The following is a 26,413-nucleotide window of genomic DNA, read 5'->3' on the forward strand; positions in this document are numbered from 1 at the left end:
TGCCAGTGGTGCTTGGAAACATACATAAAATATTCATTGTACTCACATATTGGTCTGATGAGGAAGGAGTACATGGAGGTTATAACTATTTCATATTTAGGTGACAGTGCCCTCATTTATGACATGAGCAACATATATTGTCCTTCTTACCACTGTGGGGACATGGTGATCTAAGGTAAGTAGGTGTAAACATGTGTGCCCAGGTCTCTCACCCCTGAGTATGTACTTAAGGTGCTGCTATTTATGTGCTAGGTTGCTGGGACATTGCTGTTACCAAAATGAATGATACTACATATATTTGCAAGGAGTTTAATGCCATGATTGCATCAACAATCATTTCATCATGTATGACCCTCTTGCAGGATGTTGACATAATTTGGAGAGTCTATGACCGCTCCCAGTTTGCAGGTATCAGCAAACCTTGTCAGCCACAGACATTCACTTTGTGTTTGTACATTGGATAAATGAATTCCAAACCTTCGAGGACCCAAGACTTAACCGTGTGGGACACCACTGGTTACAGCTCTGCTGTTGGAGGTGGGTACCCATATTCTGACTATCAGTGAGCCAGTTAGTGACCGCTCTAATGATATTACTTTTGATAGCTATGTGGGTTTGTCAATGACGCCTGAGTGGGGGAGAGTGTCAAACAACTTTGCTAAGTCAAGATGGTAGTATGCACAGATGTGCCCTCATCTAGGTCATTGGTGACTGCCTCATAGATGTCTACCAGGTTTGACAGGCATGATATCCAGATCCAAACAGTGGAGGGTCAAGTGTGTTTAGATTGCCTGTATCTTTGTTGATATGGTCCTTGATGATTTGTCCCAAGGCCTTACAGATATGGCTAGTTCGGTTAGTAGGGCTATAGTTCCCATGGTCAGTAGACACACCACTTATGTGCAAGGGGATAACAGTGGCTGATCAGCTGTTGGTTACACTATGATTGCAAAGAGTTATCAATGGTGTTGGTAATCCATGGTGAATACCATGTAGGACGCAGCCTGAATGTTAGCAGTTGCAATAGATGCCATGTCTGTCACCTTAGAGAGGCCATTTAGTACCTGAACTTTAGAGATACAAGGTATGGGACACATTATAGGGATGTCATGTGGTACGCATGGTGGGTACAGGGAAGTGAAGTTGTCACAGAACCTGTCCACCAACAAGTTAGCTATGTCTACAGGCTCATTATATGTGGTATCATTGTGTACGAGTTTGGCAGCAATGCGGGCCTTTTCTTTTACGTTACACATGTAACTATACAATGCCTTGTGGTTGTCCGTTGTGGAGGGGGCTGATTTTGTTCTGTACTTTGTTTTGCAGGATTTCACAGCAACAGTTATTTGCTAGTTTGAGCTGAGGAAGGATTGCTACCATTTTACCTCCTAATGTGAGACACCAATGTTTACCACTTACTATAAAGCCTGGTAATGGTAGTTGTCCACTAAGCAGGTTTGCTGTGCCATGAGGGGCTTGTTTTGCCCCTGTAAGGTACAGGCAAGTCAATGCAGTTGTACAGGTGCTTGTATAAAGCACTTGTGTAGAGCTTGGCATAGTTGCCTGTTACATCTGAGATGGGTGGTGCAGTGAAGCTATTTATACCATCCCATAGTAGGTTATAATGTGCTTTGTTGAACTTTATTACTTTATATGGTGCAGGGGGGGGGTGTCAGGTATGATACTTATTTTGAATGAGACCAATATATGGTTAGATCTCACCAGGAGGACCTCACAGTGGAGGATCTGCAGTGGTCACCCATATTAGTAAGCACCTGATCCAGTATGTTGTCTCCCCTTGTGTGGATGTCAACCCATTGATCCAGGGCATTGTAGTTAAGGAAGTTGACTAACCTCTGGACAAGTGACTTTGAGCAAGAGCAATCTACCCATTTGGTGGGTAAAGTCAACCAAAACCTTCTTGTTTTGATGTATCTTGATAGATCAAGGAGATCCATTTAAGCACAGTGGGTGTCCTGATTCATGGAGTTGTTCCTGTAGCTGGCAGTGGCTTGATTAGTTGCCCTAAAAGCACTCAAGAGCACTTGCAGTTTCTCCAGAGAATCATACTGTCTAACCAGTCTGGATGTGTATCTATCCTTAATGAATATCGATACACTGCTTCCATTACTTTGCATGTTTTAAGTTTGAGGTCTGAACGTGTAGAAGGAGGTGTAGCTTGGTATGGCTGTGGTGCTCTCCACTGCCTTGACCCAGGTGTCTGTGACAGTACAAATGTCTGCATCTTCCAAGATTGTGACAGCTTCCACTGAATGGAGTTTAGTGGTGACATTCCTAGCGTTTAACAGCATAACCATGATGTTGTTTGTAGATGCCATTTTCTCATTGGAAAGTATTTACTTCTGAGACCACCTAAAAGGCACATTATATGGGGGTAGCAACAGCCTTGGCCAGTAGCCAAAATCCCAGGGGTGACAGATGAAGACCATCTTTGGTAAACACTGAGGTCTGTTGAGCAGGTAATCCCAGGCTGACAGATAATGGATCCCCTTACATTGATACCACACACTATGTAAATTTTAGACATCTATTATTTTCCATTTATATTGAGCCATCATCCTAGGTGACAGTAAAATGCAGCTCAAGGCCAAGGGCATACCTGTCTGAGATACATGTGTCTGCATATAGTTCATAGAGGTATGTCTCAAGTCATACTCACCAACAGGAAGTATGACTGACATAAGTGCAATCAGACCTCTGCACGTACAGCTACTGCATGGCTCAGAGGCATCAAGGAATTACAAAAACATGGTAGAGCCAGCAAACAATGGACCAAAATCCATTTATTGAAGGAAGGAGGAAAAAAACATACTGGTTTCGGCCCTTAGGCCTTCCTCAGTGTTTTTAAACATTCATTTTTATTTTTATTTTTATATGTATTCATTCATATTCCATTTTGTTTAATATTGCATGCCAACCAGATTTATTAACTGTATTCCATTGTATAATATCAATCAACTGTGATTGATATTCTACAACGGAATACAGTTAATAAATCTGGTTGGCATGCAATATTAAACAAAATGGAAAAGAAATGGATTATTAAATTAGGTGCACTTTTTTCCCCTGGGTTGAATGAATACATATAAAAATAAAAATAAAAATGAATGTTTAAATGTATGCACTTCTGCTTTTGGACTGCAGGTGGCGCTGGACCACTATATATATATATATATATATATATATATATATATATATATATATATATATATATATATATATATATATACATATATATGTTGTGAATTTTGCAACAGTTACAAACACTGAGGAAGGCCTAAGGGCCAAAACCGGTATGTTTTTTTCCTCCTTCCTTCAACAAACGGATTTTGGTCCACTGTTTGCTGGCTCTACCATGTTTTTGTAATACTATGACTGACATAGTCATAATAGTACTTGATGTTGACAGACTTAAGTGCATGTGTGATGTGGCATACCCTGGCACCTCACAGAAAGCTGACCATGACCTTTCCCTTATATAGCCTGGTGATGTGTCATGATGTAATCTCCTATGAGTAATATGTTTGATTTTGCGTTTTTTTCTTAGGTGTTTCACCAGTGAGACAGTGGCGCATGTGCTATTATGTGTACTGTGTTCTGCAGAGGTATGATAATATGTAGTGAGCTTGCGTTTGGGTTTCTGAGATGTCTGGTGTTTACTTATGTATCTGGTAAGGAGGTCCCCACATGTAGGTATGAGTGATGTGGGTTTGGGTGGAGAAGGAGATGAGGTGTGCATGTTGGAAAACCTCATTGTCATATGTACTGACTGGTGTGTGAGACAGCGTGGAATCAAGGTTTTTAATTTAGTTACATCTCTCATACATTGTGTTTCTGTGGAGTAGGAGTAGAGGGTTGGGGGTGCTTTCCATATCTCTTCAGCAGCCATTGATAATACCATATGCAGTAGAGTCTTGCTTGTGTGTACAGCACAGCAGGCCATCATTAGGCAGTGGCCTGACAGATACTGAAATGTAACATGTTATCACCTTTATGTGTTCTCCTAAGGTAAAACAGCACTTGACAGTGTGCCATAACATGGTTGATTGAGTACAATGGTTTGCCAGGGATATGGCCCTTGCATTAACCATAATCCTGTTATTAGGCATGGTCACAATAGCATACCTACAAATGTGACAATGTACAACTCCAGCAAAGTTAGGGTCATGCTGCTACACCCTTGAAGTTGACAGCCTCAAACACACTGTCTGTATATACTCCTTGCAGTGAAAATGTGGATGTCTGTGCGTGCACAGAGAAGTTGTTCAACTTTGTAGTCATTGCTTTGGCCTTACAAGTTTGTAATGCCTGTCAAGCAAGCAGATAGCAAACTGGATGTTGTGTGACATGGTGTGGGAACACAGAAATGTGTTCTGGTAACATAAATGTACAATATGACATATAGCACATATGGAAGGGAAAAACACTTTGGCCAAATGTGGCCACTTCTCTGCAGTAGGCCTCAGATCCATGTCACGCAGATGTTCACCATTACGTTGTTGAAGGGCAGGCTGCATGAATTGGTGTGAAATTGTCACCTAACATGGATCACTGCCACTGTGGTGCTTGTTCAAGCAACCCTGGATGTCTATGTCACCTGACACTGAACATTATATTGTGATGCTCCAGCTATGCTCCTAATCACCATCAGGTCAGTACACTACTCAAATCCTAACAACCTCAGAACACAAGGCATAATACATGCAAAACTTAAATAATTGTTCTGGTTGCTAATCAAGGCATCTACCTGGAAAAGGGTACGTCAAGCCTATAGAGCCTTGCATGATGTGGGACAAGTGTTTGGATGAACAAACTGGCTATGGCCTGCTTCTCATCTTGAGCTTGGTACTAACATTTTGCTTCTGGAGAGAGAAAAAATGTAGGAGCATGGTATCCCAGGAGAGAATGGCTGTGGTGAGACCAGCAGTACTAAAATCCTGACACCAGCAATTCAGGGGACTCCCCTCTTTACAGCATTCTTCACAAGGTAATTGTGTTATTTCAGTACGCACTGCTTGATTAGTGTCTAACTGCTGTATAACTGTGTAAATACTCTTTCCTTACCTTCACAGGGTATACGTATTACTTTCAGATCCATTATTTGCCTGTGCTCTATACAGACTCAGACACGTTAGATGACAATTTTCTTGGAAACCCTGATGGAATTAACTGCAATACCGAGTTCAACACAGAACAACTAGCATGCAGTGACAAGTACTGTCCCCAGAAGCCTCAGTAGTCTGATATTTAAATGCATGAAAAGAATTATCATGGAAATGATCAATAACAATGTAGTACACCTACAGACACTGGACCAAACACAGTTTTGTTTTGTCAAGGGCAGATCATGCCTACCATAACCAGTGGACCTCATTGAGTGGTAACCAATGCAATGGATGAGAGGGAAATGACTCAGTCCACCTAACATGGCTTGACAAGGCATTTGACACTATTAGGCCATCAGGCATTGTTGACAGATTCTAGAGGTTATTTACAAGGTAGTATATCAGTAGGTGGATAGCCAAGTGGCTGACAAACATTATCTGAGATGATAGCACTGGGCAGTCCACTGCTACAATGATTCCAGTCACCAGTAGACTTCCCTCACAAATCATTTATGGAACTACCCCTTCTAGGAATTTCTTTCTCTGCAGTCATGGCAACTGTTAGTGGCCTCTGACTGATTATGTTTGCAGATGATTGCAAATTAGGAGCAGTCATTGAATCCCACACTGACTAAACAGTTACCCAGGATGGTCTGACACACACATTCAGTTGTTGTCAGAGCCATGGATTAATACTAAGTACCAAGGAATGCACAATACTATCCTTTGGGAAGTCATCCACCCCTGGAAATACCTCATTGTCTGCACACCTCCAACAGTTAACCCAGTAGTCAGGGACTTATGAACAAAGAGATCCTTTGGCTGTCAGGGGTGGTAAGATGTGGGGATTCATTCAGTGTTGCACAACCTATAGAGAAAAGTATGGCATGTAAATTCCAGAAAGTCATTGTTGCCCTGTATTTCACATTCAACACACCTATCACTGAGTGCATTCCACCTTTGATATATTACTACACAGGCATATCCAACAACTATAGCATCCACAGAGGTTCCACAGTAAGCCAATACACAGTAGGCATAACATGTCCTATGCAGACTGCGTCAAGGCCATAACTGCGCATTCTGTCTCCTACATGCTTTGTAGCAGAGGTGTATGTCTGCCATATAGAGAGGTGTCAGATCCCACTGTGTACCTCCTGCACATTAAAGGAAGGACTAGCATGAGAAATACCTGTTCTGCACACCTACACCTTGACTGTGGTATAAATAGGACATGCTGGAGAGACAGGTATGTAACACAGACACTGCACCCTATATGTAACCAGCTCCCCATACATGTGAAGCACACTTCTGCTGTAACGTATATCATGTGCAAGTTACACAATGGGATACAGAACATGGCAATCATAATTGGTTTAGGACACATGTGTCTAATGGATACAGTAAAATTGTAGATGGTTCATCTGCCACTCCACAGCTTGTAGCTGTCTCACATCCCAAAACCCTGCTTACACTTATCAAGGGTATCAGACCTTGTCAGAGATTAGGAAACCATAACTAGGCTGAAAGAAGCCATTGTTCTTGTTAGCCTGTTATACACATATGAACCTATGGAGCCATGCACCTATACTGTTTTACCTTTCTAAAGACATTTTTCTTCTGTACTGATATTCCACCTCCCTGTGCCCTGATGTTTATGGGTTTAATGTATCTGTGTATCCATAGTTGAGTCCTACATAATCCTGAAAGTGAAATGTAAACAATTCCATGAGACACCTTTCATTGTGTAAGTATACAGCCATTAAAACATCATCCAACATAACGTACACAAAATAATGTGGTTTACTCATTACAAATGGCAGTGCACAATATCTGTGAGTGACCAGTACAAGTGGCATGTCAAAGTCAACAGTGGGTGAAACAAATACATAAACACCAAAAGGCTGGAACAGTTGAAAACAATCAACCAGAGACCATGCAGGTATGTAAAATACAAGATGTTTAATCATACTGCCTTCCTGGTACCTCGGCAAGGTACCTTCAAGGGAATAACTATTTCACCAACACAAACATCTTATATAACAAGCACAATTAACCTTCAATTAATTTATCCATTAACAATGAAAAAATATGTAACCCTTTCCAATCATTAAAACAGTGCTACTTGGAAAACGCATACACATGACACTGTTTATACAATAAGCAGATATAATCAAATAACAAATACATATTTTTAATGCAAATTCACCAAACATGAATATTAATCTCCTGATTAAACCTTTTGGAAAAAGAGTACCAAAATTAATTATTAATCTTGTTTCAAGCTGTAAAAGTTTAACCCCAAAATCACTTCCTTGTATGAAGGGCTTGGCTAAGATGCTAAAAATGAAACTTATATCAGAGCCACCATGAACAGTATGAAAATGATTAGCCACTGGGCTTTCCAATCTTCTATTTCTAATGTCAGCTAAATGTTCCATCACATGGCTTTTAGCCATTCTCTTGGTCTGTCCTATGTACCATCTTGTGGGGGTACAACCACATCCAATGATATATACTACCCCACAAGAACAGCAATTGAAATAATGTTTTGCCCTGTATTTTTTCAAATTAATATTGGTCCCATCCAAATTCTTTGCTCTTCCACAAACCCTACAACTTCCACATGGATAACAGCTGACACGCCCTTCCCCCTTCTGCTGAGTCCTCAAATTTAACAATTCCTTGAGGTTCAAAAACCTACTATAGGAAAATATTACTCTTCTTGGAAACAATCCTCTTAATGAACGGTCATCACACACTAACGGCCATAATATATCAATCCCGCCTCTCAACATGTCCGAAAGAAAGGAATATTTGGAAACAAAGAATAACCTATCCCCCTGTCTGTATGCACAGTGTCATGTGTCTCTCCATCACCTACACTCTGTGCACCATTACAATAGATATGTAAAATTCTCCCACGTCCCCCAGCTCTAGATTCAGCTTTGTCCAAAATAACAGCAGGTTATCCCCTGCTTAAAAGCTTGTGTCTAACTTTCAAAAATTCCTGATCTAAAGTGGATTTGTCAAAAGTATTAATACTAATGCGTTTGTATTCCCCATATGGAAGTGAAGCCATCAAATGGGGGGGGATGCATACTATCGGTTGCCAAAAAATTATTGACAGCCGTTTCCTTACTATAAGGTCTGAAATGCACTGCCTGATTTTTGGATATAAAAAATTCTAAATCCAAAAATTGCATTTTCTCTGAGTCAGTTTTATGGGTAAACTGTAAACCAAACCTGTTCTTGTTGAGATTCTCTATAAATTTATAAAACTTAATCATATTACCCTTACAAATGAAATCAAATCATCAATGAACGTCTTACAAATAATCACGTTTTGAATAAAATTCTGTATTATAAATAAACAGGTTCTCAAAATGATTCATGAAATTAATGGCATATGCAGAGGCAAATCATGCTCCCATTGCAGTGCCTTCTTTCTGTAAAAAATACTGATTTTCAAATTTGAAGCAATTGTGTGTTAAAGAGAATTCCAAAAGCTGTAACACATAGGTTGTGCGTGGTCCCTCCCCCATTATTTTCCCCACTACTTCCAAACTCCAAGTATTTTTGATACTAGTATAGAGGGCTTTGACATCTACAGTGACCCAGTTGAAATCCAAATCCCACTTCAGCTCCCCCAACAGGTCAGAGAAGTCTTTACGATTTTAATGTATGACATAATTCTAGGTAAATACATCTTTAACTGACAATCTACAAAGATGCCAACATTCTGCAAGTAGGATCCCCTTCCTGATACTATCAGCCTGTCTGGAGGGTTGTTTGCACATCTGTGGATTTTAGGGATAATGATAAAAATAGCATCCCTAGGATAGCTAACATGGAATTTCTTCACATCCACGGGGGAGAAAAAGCCCAACCCCTCACCTCTCTCAAGAGCATCTAACAGAGCAGCATTAAAATCAGGGACAGGATTTTTTGTAAGCTTAATATAGACAGATGTATCATTCAACAACTCCTCTACCATATTCTTATAGACGGTTCTGCAAAGAACCACCCAATTGCCCCCCTGTCAGCTTGTGTGAAAACATAGTTGTCATTTGTTTTACATAGATTTTACAAGGTTGACCATTCATTCTTGTTTAAATTGTACATTCTATGCCTCTTTTTCAGTTTTTCATAATCCAGCTCAACTTGTCTACAAACAGTATTCTCAAACTGACAAATAGCTGAACATAATTAAGGTGGCATAAAATTGCTGGTATAAGGTGCATGTGGTACAAGTAATTTGCCATATCCTGTACAAAAGCCAACCTCTGTGTCTTCAGTATTACCCAAGTCCTCCACAGATGATACTCTATAAATATCAAACGGCTCATTTTTATGTAAAGACATGTTTAATAAAGAATCATCTGAAGTACTACTTAAATCAATGGCATCAATTTCCCCACTAGAAAAATGTGACTTAGAAACAAATTTACTAAAATATACTTTTAAATGTAATTTCCTACAAAAATGATCGACTTCTAATAGGTCGGCCAAACTGAGGAAATGTGTAGGAGCAAATTTTGTACCTTTTGACATCAAATATTAAATGTCTTTGTCCACATTTAGATCAGATAAATTAATTATTTTTTAAACTAGTCCCACTGTCCTGGGTGAATCAGTGATGCACATACCTAAATTAAGGTTGACGGACCACACTCTGTAAAGTTCAACCTTCACGAACTTGAAAAGAATTAAATTTCTCAATATCTTATTTTCCTTTTTCCACCCCTGTTATTGGTGTTCCCATTCTGCCATTTCTGACCCAATCCTTGAGATTGTTGAACCATCGAGGACTGTCTTGCAAGTCTGCCTCCATTTGATTCAATTCCTCAAAGGATACACTCTTCTTGCTGCTGGAAGGTGTTTCAGCAGAGGGAGCTGAAGTATCACTCATCTCGCGAGAATTGCTCATGTTCTGACATCTTCTTCTCCTTGGTTTCCATTGTCAGAAGAAAATTAGATTATTTTCATAGTCCTTGACATCACGTTCCAGCTTTCCTTTCTTCCTGTTAACAATAGTCTCCTCTGCTTTTGATATGCAGGATTTAAATTCCATCAGTTTACTATTGAAAGTCTCCCTCTGAACAGATTTAACTAAATGTTCTTGCAAATGTAAAATCTCATCCTGGACTTTCTCCCATTGTCTCACATTCTTTTTTATCAAGATTTTCAACTAGCCTGAAGTGCAAGCTAGAGATACATTCTTCCACTCCTCCAGCAAATCAGCCTCCTCATCTAGGAAGTCAAATGCAGGTAAACGGTTGTCCCTCAGGCCCATGGGAGTTAAATCTAGACTTATATACTTGTCTAAAAGCCTGATGTCATAAAATAGTTACCTCTTTAGTGAGGAGCTGTTCTAATTGAATAAAATCACCTTCATTTAGATTTGGTTTTCCCAGGGACCAGGGATCACCACTGGTCAGTCTCAGGTCTCTTTCTTTCCAAAAATCCACCATGGAAGTTGAAATAGAACTCAGATCAGTCTGTGCTCCAGCCATAATGAAGTCAGCTAATTCAGCTCAAACTGAACCAAATACAAACACCAGTCCCACTACTTGGGACTGGTGTTTTATTTGAAACAAATACATATTCATTTGCATAGCCATACTGTGTATTAGACACATAGCTTAATTTCCCTGCATCGATGAGAAGGATGACAGGGATGTGGCACAGGAATCATCACTTGGACAGTGTGTTGTGTGGGTGTACAGGAGGCCTAATCTGGCCCTATAGGTTGGCAATCATGTGTGTGAGTGAGGAAGGGAAGCAGGCAAGATGGACCATGGAAATGTGGTGTATGTGTATCTATAGGTGACCTGTATGTGACAGTGATGTGTGAGTGCCTGCATGAACACAGTCAAGCTCAGTGCTAGCCCTACATGCCTGCATGTTGGACAGCTTTTACCCACGCATGGTAGAGCTGACAGTTCATCGTCTCCTCCCCCGAACACAAGAACTGCCTTTGCCAGGAGTTGCAATGGTATCTCCATGCCCAAGCTCAGATGCTTGGCTACTATCTGAAGGTGACTTCTGTCTGCTGTAATCATGTCCTCCATGGGAACACCCAGGACCATGAGGCTATGGCCTGCCATGTCTTGGTGTAGACAGCACATTCCCCTCTGGAGAGCTGGATGTACTGCCATTATGGGAGCGTGATTGTGCACGGCCATGTGGACTGTCAGCAGATGTAGTTGTGACCTACATCCATGAGTCTGATGCTTATCTCCAACCGGATGTTCCATCACAGACAATATGTATTCCAAGACAGATAGAGTGTGATCTGTCTCAGACCAACGTGTTTCCACTGCGTCAGTCAACTGATCCAGTGTATCAGCAATGCAGTGGAAGCAGCCATGGATGTCAGACTGTACTGTATCCATAACCCTGACCATTTGTCTGGAGTTCATTTTGGAAATTGCCTATGCCTCCATAATGGCTCTAAACATACACTGAGTAGCACATGATGAGACACCTGCAACAGGTGGTGGAGGGACAGCAACCCTCCTTTGAGTACTCCTATCAATCCACCTGTGTGGAACATCACCAGTTTTTTGGCCAGTGTCACCACTCACTGCAACCATAGTAGCCACACTTCCCTGTTCAATGTCCCCACCCTCTGACTGTCCAATATCTGTGGCCTCAAGGTCTAGGTATGGTGATAATGTGGGCGGAAGAGTGATGGAAACCTCTGTGACAGAGTCCGCCCCTGCAACCCCCCACTGTGCCTCACTTTGGCCACCATCATCATCAGAGTCTGAAGAGACACTGCCATCAGGTTGTGAAGGGGACAATGACCAACCTCCCAGGTTACCTGTGATACAAAGGGAAAAACATCACTTTAATACCTGCACTACTATGCTGTGCAGTACTATGTTGCAATCTATGTTAAGCTGTATACACTGCTGTTTGTACTACAGACTTGTATAATCCATAACCTGATATAGTAGGACATGAGGACGTTATTTTATAACCAAATCTGTAAGCATTGGAAAATAATGGGTCTTTAAACTAGACTCTCATTAGCAAAAAAATTATGCACACTGTTGGCATTCTGCAGAACTCCATACAGTTTACAGGTATGGCCATCTGAAAAGTCCTGACAATGCTGTGAAATCAATAAATGTGTTCACATGTATAAGACAGAGGTATGACCCTAAAGTGTGCACAGTTAGAACATATCTGTACATTTGTCAGTCATGCAGAAAGTACATCAATCCAACCAGCTTCCATAGGATGATACCGTGAACTAAATTTACATCTTTGATAAAAATGTTTTGTGCTTACCAGCAGCAGGACCATGGCCTCTTCCTATTCCTGATGGTCCTGAAAAATATTTGAGGAAGATGTAATGTAAACAGCACCACATGTTACAATATAAGATTTGTACTACATCCAAATGTCTCCCATTTACAGCAGCTGCTATGTTAACAGGTATGTGAGTCACAATCTCTGCATTAGCTTAAAACTGCATCTAACCTCCTTCCCGCACCCCATGAAACAACTGACACCCACATAAAACTATGTACACACTGACATGCTAAATGCTACAGTATCCCAATGCTGATACAACTAAATATACCTGAATGCTCATCTGGAGTGGATATAGTGGCACCCACATCCATGGCATATTGTGTGATGATGCCTGGGAGCTGTCCTGTGTTGCAAGGTTTGCCAGGAATTCCTCTGTGGCTAATAGAGTTTGTTCTGCTGCAGGCCCACCACCAGTGACCTGATGATTTCTGGCCACATCTGCTGCCCGTCTGAGTGCAGAATTGATCATGTTCATGGCACTGTGCCACACCTGCTCATAAGTGCAATTCTGGTGCCCCACAGCATTTATGTTGTGCACCAGTTCCTCCCACAAGGCTTGTTGCTCATGCCTATTTGCCATCCCCCTGGACAGCAGCACTTGGTAGTGTTGTTGTAATGCCTCAATTATGAGGTCATTTTCAGCCTCAGTGAAATGTAGGCACCATCTGGCATGCATGATATCACCTGAAAAACAAAAAAATCAGAACACATGTCAGGATTACATTATGTGGGAGTACAATATGTACAGATACAACACCAAAGGAAGGCTATTAGTATTCCCGGCTTGATTACACTTCTAATATGCAACAGCATGCCGTACATACAAAGGGTGTGGAACCAACTAGGATAGTAGCAATAGTTATCTACTCCTGTTTGTGCCATGACAGATACACACATATGCTCCTATACCAAAGACAGGAGTCAACTTGTAATGTGGTCCATAGCAGGAACCCCCCATTACATATGTATAAAATACAATGCCAAACTAATAGCTGTGTAGTATTACCACTGCTAACAAAGAAAGTATCCAGAAGACATGTGTCCCTAGTTAACAGACAGCATGATGCACTTGCTGTAGTCTACATGCTCTGTAGAAGTTACACAGCTGCAGATCAATAACATGTTAGCTGTACAGTTCACCAAAGGGGTTACTGATGTAATTCCCATTCCCCCTAAGTATATTGAAGCATATGCATCATGTTGGAAACAAAATGGCTACATACCTGATAGAGTACAATTCTCTTCTGTTGAAAAATAGCGATATATAATTGTTGTGTCAATGAGTTCACCATGGAAAGTAACTCTCATAAACAATGGTTTCCCTAGCTAGCAGTTTGCCTTTTTTAAGATGGTTCTTGTTTGCAGGTGATTGCCTTTGAACCAATCTGTGGTCAGGAATGCTAACTGCCGCATACACAGCTGATTTGCAATATAATCAGCCAATCCCATGCAAATATTCAGCAAGATATGAGGCCTCAATGTAGAATCCATTGCCTTTCTCTTATGTAGGGGTGCAAATTACTGGAGTAAAGATACTACATCAGCACCAAGAGAATGTTTGTAGGTGCTACTTATTACATACAAACATGTGTGCTACAGGTTGCAGCTGATGCTACTGCTGCAAGCAGTAAGCATAGTCAGAGAAGCTGCAGAATGTGGAGGACAACAACACTGTAGCAGTGTGACCTGTCGCAGCCTTGGTCTAGAGCAAGAAACTGATTGAGGAAACCCATCCCACAGGAAACTGAGGTATGTGTTTAAAGTAATGATGTTAGCTAAAGGTATCATTAACAGAGTCAAAGGCAACATGGTTGTTGTGTCCTACAACAAGGTAGGGGGTACATGTACCAGTATGTCATCCACTTGGACAACCGCCAAGTCATGTGTTATGTTATGTTATGGTATTCATCTGGAATGTGTGTGCTGGCAAGCCTTGCTTCTAGCACATCCTCCATATGTATGTGGTTGTCTGTAATTTCAGTAGCAAATCATTGGTGTGCTGCAGTCTTACATTACTGGGCCTCATTAGAATTATATACTTCAAAATCCTCTGTGAATGCATAATAATGCATGACCTGACACTGTATGCACTTTCTAGTGTTTTAATAAGAATATGTTACCTGTGTTCCTAAATGTAGGCCTTTGACTTCCATCACTAAAAAGCAGACATTCCATCTGCACTGCTTTGAGTGGATAAATAGGTGGTGAAATAGTCATACATATCAGAATTCATAATGGTGTACACATACATGTATTTTAAATGCTTCACACTACTCGATTTGAACCCAGAACCATGTGGACCAAAACCTAATGTTTTCAAAACATTTAACATACTGAGCTACTAAGTAACTGTTACAGCAGGTGTACTTCTAAACGTTGCAGATATAACTGCATACTTACATGTTGTGATATACCTCATTTACATGTATTATTAGGTGTATGGCTTTATAGGGATGTGTTTCTCCACCAGAGTCCCAGTTAAACACCTATTTTTCAAATAATCTTTTAGCAGGTATATTTTTAAATGTTGCAGATATAATTGCACAGTTACCTGCTATTAGAGACCTTGCTTGCATCCATTATTATGTGTCTGGATTTATAGTGATTTATTCCTATACCACAGTTCAAGTTAGATTCCCGTTTTTGTTACGCTTTTTTATCAAAGTTGCATGACGTGGCATGATGCACAGCATTGCTTATAAGCGCTTAATGATGGGAAGATGGCAGTCATGTTTTGCTTAAAACAGCTGTGCTAATTAGGAGCTATGTGGCTTGGCAGGTTGATGCACTGGTCTGCAGGTGTGATGGTCCTGGGTTCAAAATAGGGCGCAGGTGTACTTTTTGAATATGATTAATATGTTTTTCACAAACATATATCAAATATAGCTCCATTGAGCTGAGCTTAGTGAAGCTATGCATAGAGCAAAAAATGTTTAAAGAAATGAAAAGTGGGGAGATAGAACAGTGGTAAAATGGGGTGCAAGCAGGGGGGAAAAACATAGTGAAAGGCAGATAGGTATGTGCAGGAAGGGTGAAGGAAAGGGCCATAGCTATCCATTTCTTGTACATCAACAGCTGTGCACTTTAACAGATTTTTTAGCTGAATTTGGACTGTCACCCCCAGAGAGAGGGGTGAGGACAACATAAGTGCATTGTCAAACCAATTGGACCAAATTAAGTGTGTCCAGTGGGCACGTGTGTGAAATGGAAAGATATGTATCGGATGATAGATTTTTTTTTTTTTGGGGGGGGCAGGTGACCATTTTTTTCTTTCTTTTTTCTAAGGTGAGAGTGAAATGATGGGAAAGGGACATAAGTACATGTGGGGGAGATATTTTGGGAAGGTGAGTAAGATTTTGGAGACAGACAAGTAGACAGTAGACAAGGTTGGTGTGTGACACAAGAGGGGGGTGAACACCTTGTTAGGGGAGGGTGTTGTGGAATCCCAGTCCCATGGACATCAGAAAAGGTAGCAGTGTGACTCAAGTCTTCACCCATGGGTCTATCAACACTGTACCTTCTCTGCTCCTGTGGATGCAGTGGTTGATGCCGATGCCACGGTGAGGCTGCCCCACCGGATGAATATCCAGCATAGGTGTCCACATAGAGATCATACAGCAGCCCACACACCATGCCTGATAGTTCCTCACAGGTGACATATTCACCCCCTTCACTTCCACTACCAGAGCGGGGACCACACCCATCTTGTGGGCAGAACTACCTGATAGCCCAGGTAGTGCAGGGGCAGCAGAGGAGGTGTCACCAGGCTGTGGCTCAGACATGATGGGCCTTGGTGCCGAGGCTGGGGGAGCCAAGGTAGGTGGAGTGACTGGAACTGGCGTTCAGTTAACTTATACCATGTTCATTGACCGAGTGGAATATATAGCATTATTTCAGACAAAATTAGCTGAACACAGACTTGAACCATGGTCAGCAGTTCCACATTAATAAAGATGTAAGATGTCCCAGGTATGTCATACCAGACTTTTAAGTCAGCAAACCCTGTAATTAATTTATTGAATAATTACGTTATGCATTAAATTATTACTTTGATGTTTTCCTACTTACCACAAAATTCCCTCATCCTGGCCAGGCTTCCAGCATGGGAATTGACATAGTGAGCCCTCTCTTCTGCAGTTGGGATAAGAGAAGCAAACCATTATGCATATCAGTTTTGCACAAATTCAGCTTGTATATTTCTAAATTACTGCAAACATACTTACATATCTGTGGGGTTTGCCCAGCCCTAGCTTCTTGGATCCAGGTGTCAAAGGTTCCCTTTTTCTATGCCTCAGATCATTGTAATAGTGACAACACTGTTCAACAGTGGCAGGGATACCAGTAGCACTGGTAAGTTCTCTGGCCAAATGATCTCAAGCCTCAGACTTACACTCTGAGCCCTGGTAGTCACCCTGCAGCAGCCAGAATTCATAATTCTTAACCAGGAGAACAACAAAAACACTGGACTCCTGCACGCCCCACTTCTGCACATGAAAGCACACTCCTTCACCAACAGCACCTGGCATGTCCACAGCCACGTTAAGACTCCAAAGAATGATGGGAAATTCCTGACTATTGCTCTTTAAATAGGCTGCATTCCCTCTCTTGGATGTCATGATGTAACTTTCAAAAAAGATCTGCACCACTTAGCATCATGCAAACTCACACAAACCATCTGTAAGTGAAGCTTAGCAATGCACAAATGGGACTAGACCATTGACCATGTTTCAGTGCTGCTTAGTATCATGCAGCTTTTCCAAATGTAACAATTTTGTTTTAATTCTAAATTAAACTGTTTTAATCAGCAATAAATGTAAAAAGTATGACTGCACAGGACTTGAACCCAGTACTTACTTCAGTGACTCAAACTATCTAGCCTCTGGGATAGTGAAGGGAACATGTATATCTTCACATATACTACAAAGGTGCCTGTATGTGTAGCGTAGCTTTGCTGCACTGGTTTGTGTGTTGCTAAGCACTGCAGGACTAAACTGAATACATCTGGTTTCTATTTTTAGATGTCTGCTGTGTATATATATATATATATATATATATATATATATATATATATATATATATGTATGTATATATATATATATATATATATATATATATATATATATATATATATATATATATATATATATATATATATATATATATATATATATATATATATATATATATATATATATATAAATCACATTGCTAAGCAACACATTGCACAATGCAAAAGAACTCATGAAAAAATATTAATTATAATTGAATACATCTGGTTTCTATTTTTAGATGTGTAGTAAGATGTCTACTGTATATGACAGGAAAGCTAAGTATAGCTGCGCAACATGCTGCACTGTGCACACAAGCACATAAATGTAAAAAATAAATAAATAAACTGCAATTTCATGTAGCAAAATCTGTTGTTCACCTTTTGGCCCAGGTTTACAGGCCAAAAGGTATTGTACTGTGCTTATCACCTGTCCAGAATTATTCTAAATACTCAACAAGTATGGGACAGCCTCTACAGTGTTGCTTACACAGATTCAATATCCATGTTACGGTGATCTCCCTCAGCAGTGCACCATAATTAATATGTATGGAGAAGGAAACATGGCTGTATACATAGAGCCTACATGGATTTTATTGAATCCTGGGGTATGTCTTTAAGATGCGCTGAAGATCCAAAAGCACAAATTGTATAGGTCTGTATAACATAGGTTGTCTAATCAACAAAGTCAGTCAAACACCCTTGTTTATCCCATATTTAAACTCTTCGGCTAAGGCTAGCTACAGGCTATGCCCCCAAAACCTGGTGCACAGCTGTTGTTATGCCGCTCCACAAGGGTAGACCTCCTTATGGACCATGAAAATCCAAACCCATCAGCCTTATAGGATCATAAGAAATTAAATTCCACCCATGCTCTGTGCTACAGGCAGGACAAGTACATAACATTGATGAACACAGGCTAAAGACCACAAAATTATAAACAAAAACTGTGGTTGTAGCTGTATATTAATTAAGTAGCTCTCTTCAGTAGATTCATGACTCTACTACTGGGTAGAGAGACTTGGGCAGCTCTAAACTCCTGTTTGCCTTAAACAGATTCCCTCCTTAAAGTTTCCTTTTTAAGGGCTTCATCCTGCCTGCTTTGCAGTCTATCATACAGGAAAATGGAAAATACATTTTATTCTGTTTTCTATAATAATTTCAGTATAATATCCACACACAGTCATGCATAGCATGTATATCAATATTCAACAACCATATTCACTGAACTCCTCTTAACCCCTTTACGTAATGCTTTGCTCATCTCTACACCCACATCTAATTCCTATACTTTGAGAGACAGTATCTTGGGAAATGTACACCCAACAAATCACCTCTCTCATAAAAAGATCTACTAAAAAAAAATACCACACCAGTCATCAGAAAATTAGATCAGCTTATTTCAGCTAATCATGTTGGTCAAAATGGGCTGCAATTTAGTTCTGATAAAATACCTTTCAACTTCTTACCTCAAGAATTCTGGACAAAGCTAGAAATAAAGAGGTGACAGTGAGCCAGACAGGTACAGGTTTTAATTGTTGCTCCTATTAACTTGAAAAGTTGCTAGAATAACAGGTTCTGCATTAGCATGCATTTATCTGATGGATGTGAAGTCTGAAACTCAAATCTCTGCCAGTAGTGATTGCAATTCTCAATGATTTGCCAGAAAAAAACACAGACACACACACACACACACACACACACACACACACACACACACACACACACACACACACACACACACACACACACACACACATTTTATGAGGAAACAGACCAAAATATGAGGCAGCAATCTCAAACAATCTGAAAATCTGGGCACTTCAGAGGCATGACTTAAACAGATCTATTACAACATCCAGGTAGATTTAAGCAGTATTTCATAGTATTTAATGTAGGAAAATGTCCAATTCAGTTCAGAAGTATAATGTAGCTCTGATTTGCAACAGTATATCTGAGGAGAAAAAAAGCTTGTCTGTTAGCTAGAGTTCCAAAAGTAAAGGACTGAAAGTGAACCTTTCCAAAATCAGCTACTAAATTCTCAGCCTGCTGAAGTGAAGAATAACCAGACACATGCAGAAAAATCCCTCAAAGAATCAGAATGAAGACAGCTGTAACATTATTAAAAAAGGCAAGTAAATATAAAGTCTACAAAAACAAATCTCATCATTCTACAAGCCCAACTCCTGGTCTCAGCAATGACAATCTACCAGTTGAATGAGCTGTACCAGGATAAGGCAAGGGAAAGCCACATCAGAGAACCAGGAAGTCAATTTGAATTCTTTCTACTTTCCCCCACCTTCCAAATAGTGCTAATTGACCACTTATCTCCCTGTAACTGACAGGGGTGAAACAAAAGAAAGCATGCAAATGCCTGATGAGCAGCAAATTGCTCTGCAATCTCAATCAAGGCATTTTGTGCAGTGCATGACTTTTTTTTTGGCATTTTCTTTCTTTCTTTCTTTCTTTTTTAACTTTTTTCAGCTACAACAAAATTGCCAAGTTCGCTACCAGCCATAAGTCCTCCACCCACCACTGTTCCTCCTTTCAAAAACTAAAATGGCTAGAACTACCCAATCATCTCACCTACACTCAACTTACTCCTCTGCCCGTCCCTTTCCTCTGCCTTTAAAATGTACCTACCTGATAGAGTATTAAGGTCAAACAATCAAAATCTATTAGAAGTGTACAAACCAACTCATCCCCCAGGCAAAAACCTTCTATCCTATAGCACAGCTCGCATCTGGAACTCCCTACCACCACCATTCGCGCCACCACTAACCATTTTATTTTCAAAAGAACTCTTCATTCTTACCTATCATCCCACTGGGAATGCTCTTGCTCCCACCCCTCATAACTAACACTTGAATTTCTTCTTTCTTCACCTTCCTTCATTCCCCTGTTTACTCCAGCAATTTTTCCCCTCTATTTTTCCATAACATATACTCTATTATTCCTATGGTATATGCAAAGAATGTATCAGACTTTACTTCTTAAATTTATGCTTTCTAATATGTAATTACTTCCTGCATTGCCTTGCAACATTCCTTTGTTAGGCTGTTTCATCTGTTAGATCCATCACAACTCTGTATTATTTTGAATGTTTGTTAACTATTTGAAATTATTTGTTGAACCTTTTACAATTGTATACTTATCAATAATAATCTACTGTACTTAGACTGTTTTGGAGCTTTTCTCCCCAGAACTCCATTGAAAACAGGTTAATCATGGCCCAATGGACTATCCTGGTAAACCAACTGCAAATAAATAAATAATAAAATAAACTGACCTGTCTTTCTCCTGGGTACTAGTGCCTGTTTGGTGCTCTACCCTGTCCTTTTTATAAACTGTACTGAAGTATGAACAGTCTGTACACGTCCTGACATCCTTGGTTGGGAGGCCTGTATGAAATTGCTAGGTAACCATGTACTCCTGACATCCTTGGTTGGGAGGCCTGTATGAAATTGCTAGGTAACCATGTACGACAGTCAAAATTATTTGCTCTCCTTGGGAGTGGACTACTGACAGTAGGGTACACACTTATTCCAGTCTCATTACATACATACACCAGTTGAATGCAGTGAGATTAGAACCCCTACCTAAGTATAACAGCTACAAAACTCAGTAGTTAATCCAAGTGCCACAGCACAAGTCTGGCATTTACACTGCCAATGGACATTTTATAGTGAATGATATACTCACTAGATGTTTGAGAGAAGATGTTGGGAGGCCTGTATGAAATGGCTTGGTAGGCAGGTATTACTGTCAAGATATCAGTTCTGCTTGTGACTGGATTGATGATAGCAGGATAGACTGACACTCATCTGAATATGCACACAGACTTACACAAACATAGAGGCACACATAATGTAGCTGCTATGGTAATTTCACACACATGTAAACATTTTGCTTCCATCTTCTACATACAGTGTTCAATGATTGGAACACCCTAGAAGTATGTTGTTACCTTGTCATAATGATCTTTATATGTGATGCCATCATCATTGTACAATATGGGTAGCATATGTTGTTATGAGAGTGGTGTGCAAAGTGTGAATTTTGTATTTCTGGTTACTGATTCCAATGTGCAGGTATACTTTAAAAGACATATTTTCAAACTAGATGCAAAAAGATGCCAGGGATGCATGTAGCAGAACTGAGACATATGCAGCTGTTTCTCATTATAATTGTGTACATTGCACATTTATTGTCACATACAGATGCACACATTTTTCTGATCAGCATGGATGTGCATATGTACATACAGTGGTCATATTTGTGAATATTTCCTATCCACATCAATGCATGTATAAGACAATCTGAATGTCTGTTATCAGTATAATGGTGTATATGATGCAACAATGCAGTTGTGCTACTTATTCCTGTACTCTAGGAAGCATTTGAGAACGGGTTGACATACCAAGTTTTAAGTGCATAAGTGCAGGGCACACATGTGTAGTGTATATATGTGTGTAGTCAGTAAAAAGTGATTTACATGGATTTTAATGGGATGAAGACTGGGCAATGAACATAAGTAATATATGTTAATCAGTACTTCTGTAGTGCACAACCAAGCAGCTGTTTTACCCAGTCAATGGCAAAGTGTTTGCACATGCAACATACACATTTAATGAGTACTACTTGAACTTGAGAAGTACCTACCCATAGTCACTATCCTAGAAATCGCTAATATATACTATTGTGTTCATTAGTTCATATGGGAAATGCGTCATAAATGTTAGGACATTAAAAAAAGTATTTATACAGCTTCCCCTATCTGCACATAGTTAAGTGATGAGCAAATGCAGGTCTCTGGTTCATTGAGAAAATTATAAGAGTTCTATTGTTTTTTTTTTCCTCCACACTAAAACACTAAGTAGAGAGGCTTAGCAGTCAGAACTTGGACAGTACCACGTGGAAGAAAAACACCTGCAGCTTAGCTGTCTCTGTGGCAGCAGGTGTAAAGGTAGTAAGCTATAATTTTGAGCACAGATGATAATGGTTTGAATACATCTCAATCTAAATTCTTTTGTGTATGTTATCATGATGTAATTAAATAATTACATGTGATAATTTTTCCACATGAGATGGGCTAACTACAGTTATAAAGTGTATAAAAATAAACACTACTCAATTGATTTATGTCAACAGTACACATATGGAGTTGCATATTAATACATTTAACAGTCTAAATATATTTATATTGAATGTTTTAATATGAGCCTTTATTATTTATAGTGCATGAAATAGGAAGGGTACTGTGACAATTGGCATTAGTTTTGCTTTGGATACTGCTCTACCTGTTAGTTGATTTAACTTTGCAAACATGTATTAAGGGTATAAGTTTTATCATCTGACACATTTTTGTGTTGTTTTGTACACTGATAAAAATAATTTGTACAGCATGGGATTCTAAATTATGTACAATAGACAAAACATATTCTTCCACATAGGTGTTTTGTCATCAGAAGAAGTGCTTGTTAGATACGTTATAGACACATGATAAAGTATGTGGTTAACCACACATGTGTGTGTGACCTGACAAGGTCCTGGTTTAAAAAGTCATGTCTATATGATTATCATTGAAGTATGAAGACCATCTAAGACAAGAAAATACACTTTTAAGAACAGAAACGCAATCATTAGTACACCCAAAGTCACACATAATTCATATGCCCTCCAGTGCTATATATAGTAACTGTTATTTATAAGTATCTTTAGATTATGCTTTAGTGTATAAAAGTGAGTGGAAAAGCATTAAAGTTGAATTGTGCTAAATGAGAACCTTGGCCTACTTCTATTGTGGACATTAACTTATACAAGATGCCACAGGGTAAGTTGGGCCACATGTGTGTTTTTCACAGCCATCACTGTGCAGAGTGACTATTGCAAATTAGACCTTGTTTGTCTGAAGTGATCAGTACTTACACATATACATTCCAGAGCTGACTAACCATTTATGTGTGTGACATGAAATTTCAGAAAATAAATGTTTAACTGTAGAGCCATAGTTCTACTGATACCCACAGTTAGACATTTAATATATATTTGATATTTGGTGTATTCTCAATGCACATGCTATACATAGTTATTTAATATGTGTTCTTTGCTTTTCTATTGTGAACTTTTAGGTATATGCCCTTTTCCCCCAATGTAGTAAAATCATGGAATTGGTGTGTGTGTGTGTGTGTGTGTATATATATATATATATATATATATATATATATATATATATATATATATATATATATATATATATATATATATATGCACACTTGCAGAGGCTGTGGGGAGTGTAGCCCCCCAGGTGGGTTTTAGATAGTCTGATTTGCAGAAAGAAGGTAAGTGAGTAGTTATTTCAATTTTTGCAAAAAGTTCTTTGTTGGTTTTGGAAGTATACAGTTTTTTTATAGTACTGCTTTAGTGTAGGGAGTTGCATGTAAGGTTTCAGTATTTGAATTTGGTATTTTGAGCGTCAGTGTTTTAAACTTTCAGCATTTTGAAATTTTGGCATTCCAGTTTTTGGGATTATGGAAATTCGAAATTTGACAGTAGATTCATATATACATATCTATCTATCTATATGTGTGAGTGTGTGTGTGTGTGTGTGTGTGTGTGTGTGTGTGTATATATATATATATATATATATATGGATCTAAAACCAGAAAAATAGGTGTAGACCTCTTGGGTTTTCGATCCTGAGTGATGCCTGCCCCGAGGGAAGGAATAACCAATTTTACAAAGCCTTTCACTCTTGATCCTAAACGGTGAACAGTTTTCCACGTGTAGTCAGTGGTGGAGCTAGCTCTAAAAAGAGCTGTTTTAGGCCTGTGGGCAGCTGGAGCTCTATATAGAGCTGTTACAGATCTCTACGAGCTCTGAGAAGAGCTGTTTTGTGTTTAGAATGCCCTTTCGGGCAGATGCGGTAGTTCTAAAAGGAACTGTTTTGTTTGGTTCACCGAAGCTGTGTCTGTGCCTCTGGCTGGTCTTACCGAAGCTGATACAGATTTCTGTGAGCTCTGAGAAGGGCCGATTTGTGTTTTGAATGCCCGTTCGGGTGTTGGTGGTAGCTCTAATAAGAACTTTTTGTTTTATTCTTCAATGTGTCTCCGGTTGCTCTTACTAGAGCTTTTACAGATCACTGTGAGCTCTGAGAAGAGCTGTTTGGTGTAAGGTGCAGATCCACGTGAGCTCTGAAAAGAGCTGTTTTGTTTATGGACACAATGGGCTCTGGGAAGAGTTGCTGTTGTGTCCTTCGGTGTTCTGCGGTGGTGTTGATCTCTGTTGTCCTTCTTCTTGAACAGATCTTCGGTTCTTTTGCTATGTGTGAGTCCTAAAAAGGACTATTTGTGCGCTCCCCAAGCGCTGGTCAGAATGACCTGAGAGCTGTTGCTGTGCTGCTTTTATGCTACTGTGGAGGGGGCGTGGTTGAGAGATGTCCAATGAGAAATGACTAGTTGGGGTTGTGGCCGTAGTAGGCCTACAAGGTGAAGACGGACCTGGTTGGAAGCATCTCATTCCTCTTATTTAGTTCCTTTTTATTAACCAGTTACTTGTTCATATGTGCCATTCCTAACCTCTAGCAATGTGTTGGAGCCTTTTGCTTTGTCACGATTATACCTATGTTTGAAAAAAACTGTACTAAAACTTAAATTTAAATGTAACCAAAAAATAAAAAAATAATAAAAATTAAAATTAAATTTAAAATTAAAATTGAACTGTAAAACTCTGGGGTTACTGACTATAGTTCTAAATTTAGACTTGCCATTACCATCTGTAAAACATTGGAAGCAAGCTTGGTTCTGAGAAAGATTCTGAGATGTCCGCGCTGGGCAGATAGGAAGGTAGCCTGTCTGCTGCTCCTTCATCAGGGAGAGCGTACATTAGGTAGTAAAAAGTTAACTGTAGTTTGACATTGAAATGTTACCTTTTAAATTAAAAATAATTAAAAGTTGAGCTAACAATTGTAACTTTTGTGAGGGCTGATACATTAACTTACTGCAATTTTAGTTCTGCTTATAAACAATTAATGTTCAAAAAATGAATACATTATGCCTTATACCAGTGAGAAAACAGTGAGCGAAATAGATAGTATATCTTACTAGGAGCTGATTAGTTGTAGTTAGCATGGTTAAGTGCCCTGTGGTTCAGGACTGGGGTGATGGCCTCCTTGCTTCAAATTGTATCTGCCAGATAAGTTCTTTTTTTTCTCTAATCTTGAATTGAAGGCCCCATTGAAAGGGATCTTCTCCAGCTGTTCGAGTATCAGGAACTTAAATCTTTCGTGTCCTGGTTTTTTTTGTTGCATGTGTTGCTAGTTTATTTGTCGGTATCTTGTGCCTGATGTCGTATAGGTGTTTGGCAATCCTGGTTTTGAGGGCATTGATGGTCTTGCCCATGTAGAAGGCTTGATATTTGCAGCAGTTTGCTCTGTAGACAACACCTTCTGTGTTGCAGCCTCCGAATGCTCTTGTGGTTATTGTTTTTTTTGCTGTTGGGGCAGTTGAAGCGGTCCGTGCCTGCCATGTATTTACAGTAGAAGCAGGGGGATAAGTCGCTACATGGATAGGTGCCATATCTGTCGAGTTGTCTTGGTGGGGGTCTCTCGAGATGGTCTTTTAGGTTGGGTCCTCTTTTCATCATGAACCCTGGTGCTTCAGGGAAGATGTGTCCAAAAGATCTGTTTGAAGTGATGATGGTCCAGTTATCACGGATTATGTTTTGTATGTCCTTATAGTCCGTGGAGAAATGTAAAATAAAGTTGAGCCTATATTTGTTTTCATACCTGTTTTTAGTCCCTAGGCTCTGTTGAAGTATGAATGTTTTTTCCTTTCTGTTGTTCGTGATGGGGTCCAGAATCTGGTGCAGAGTCCTGTCCGTGTAGCCTCTGGCCAGGAAATCATTTTCCAGG

This window comes from Protopterus annectens, chromosome 2.part0, assembly GCF_019279795.1.
Source record: "Protopterus annectens isolate FY-2018-M chromosome 2.part0, PAN1.0, whole genome shotgun sequence".
NCBI classification, from domain to species: domain Eukaryota; kingdom Metazoa; phylum Chordata; order Ceratodontiformes; family Protopteridae; genus Protopterus; species Protopterus annectens.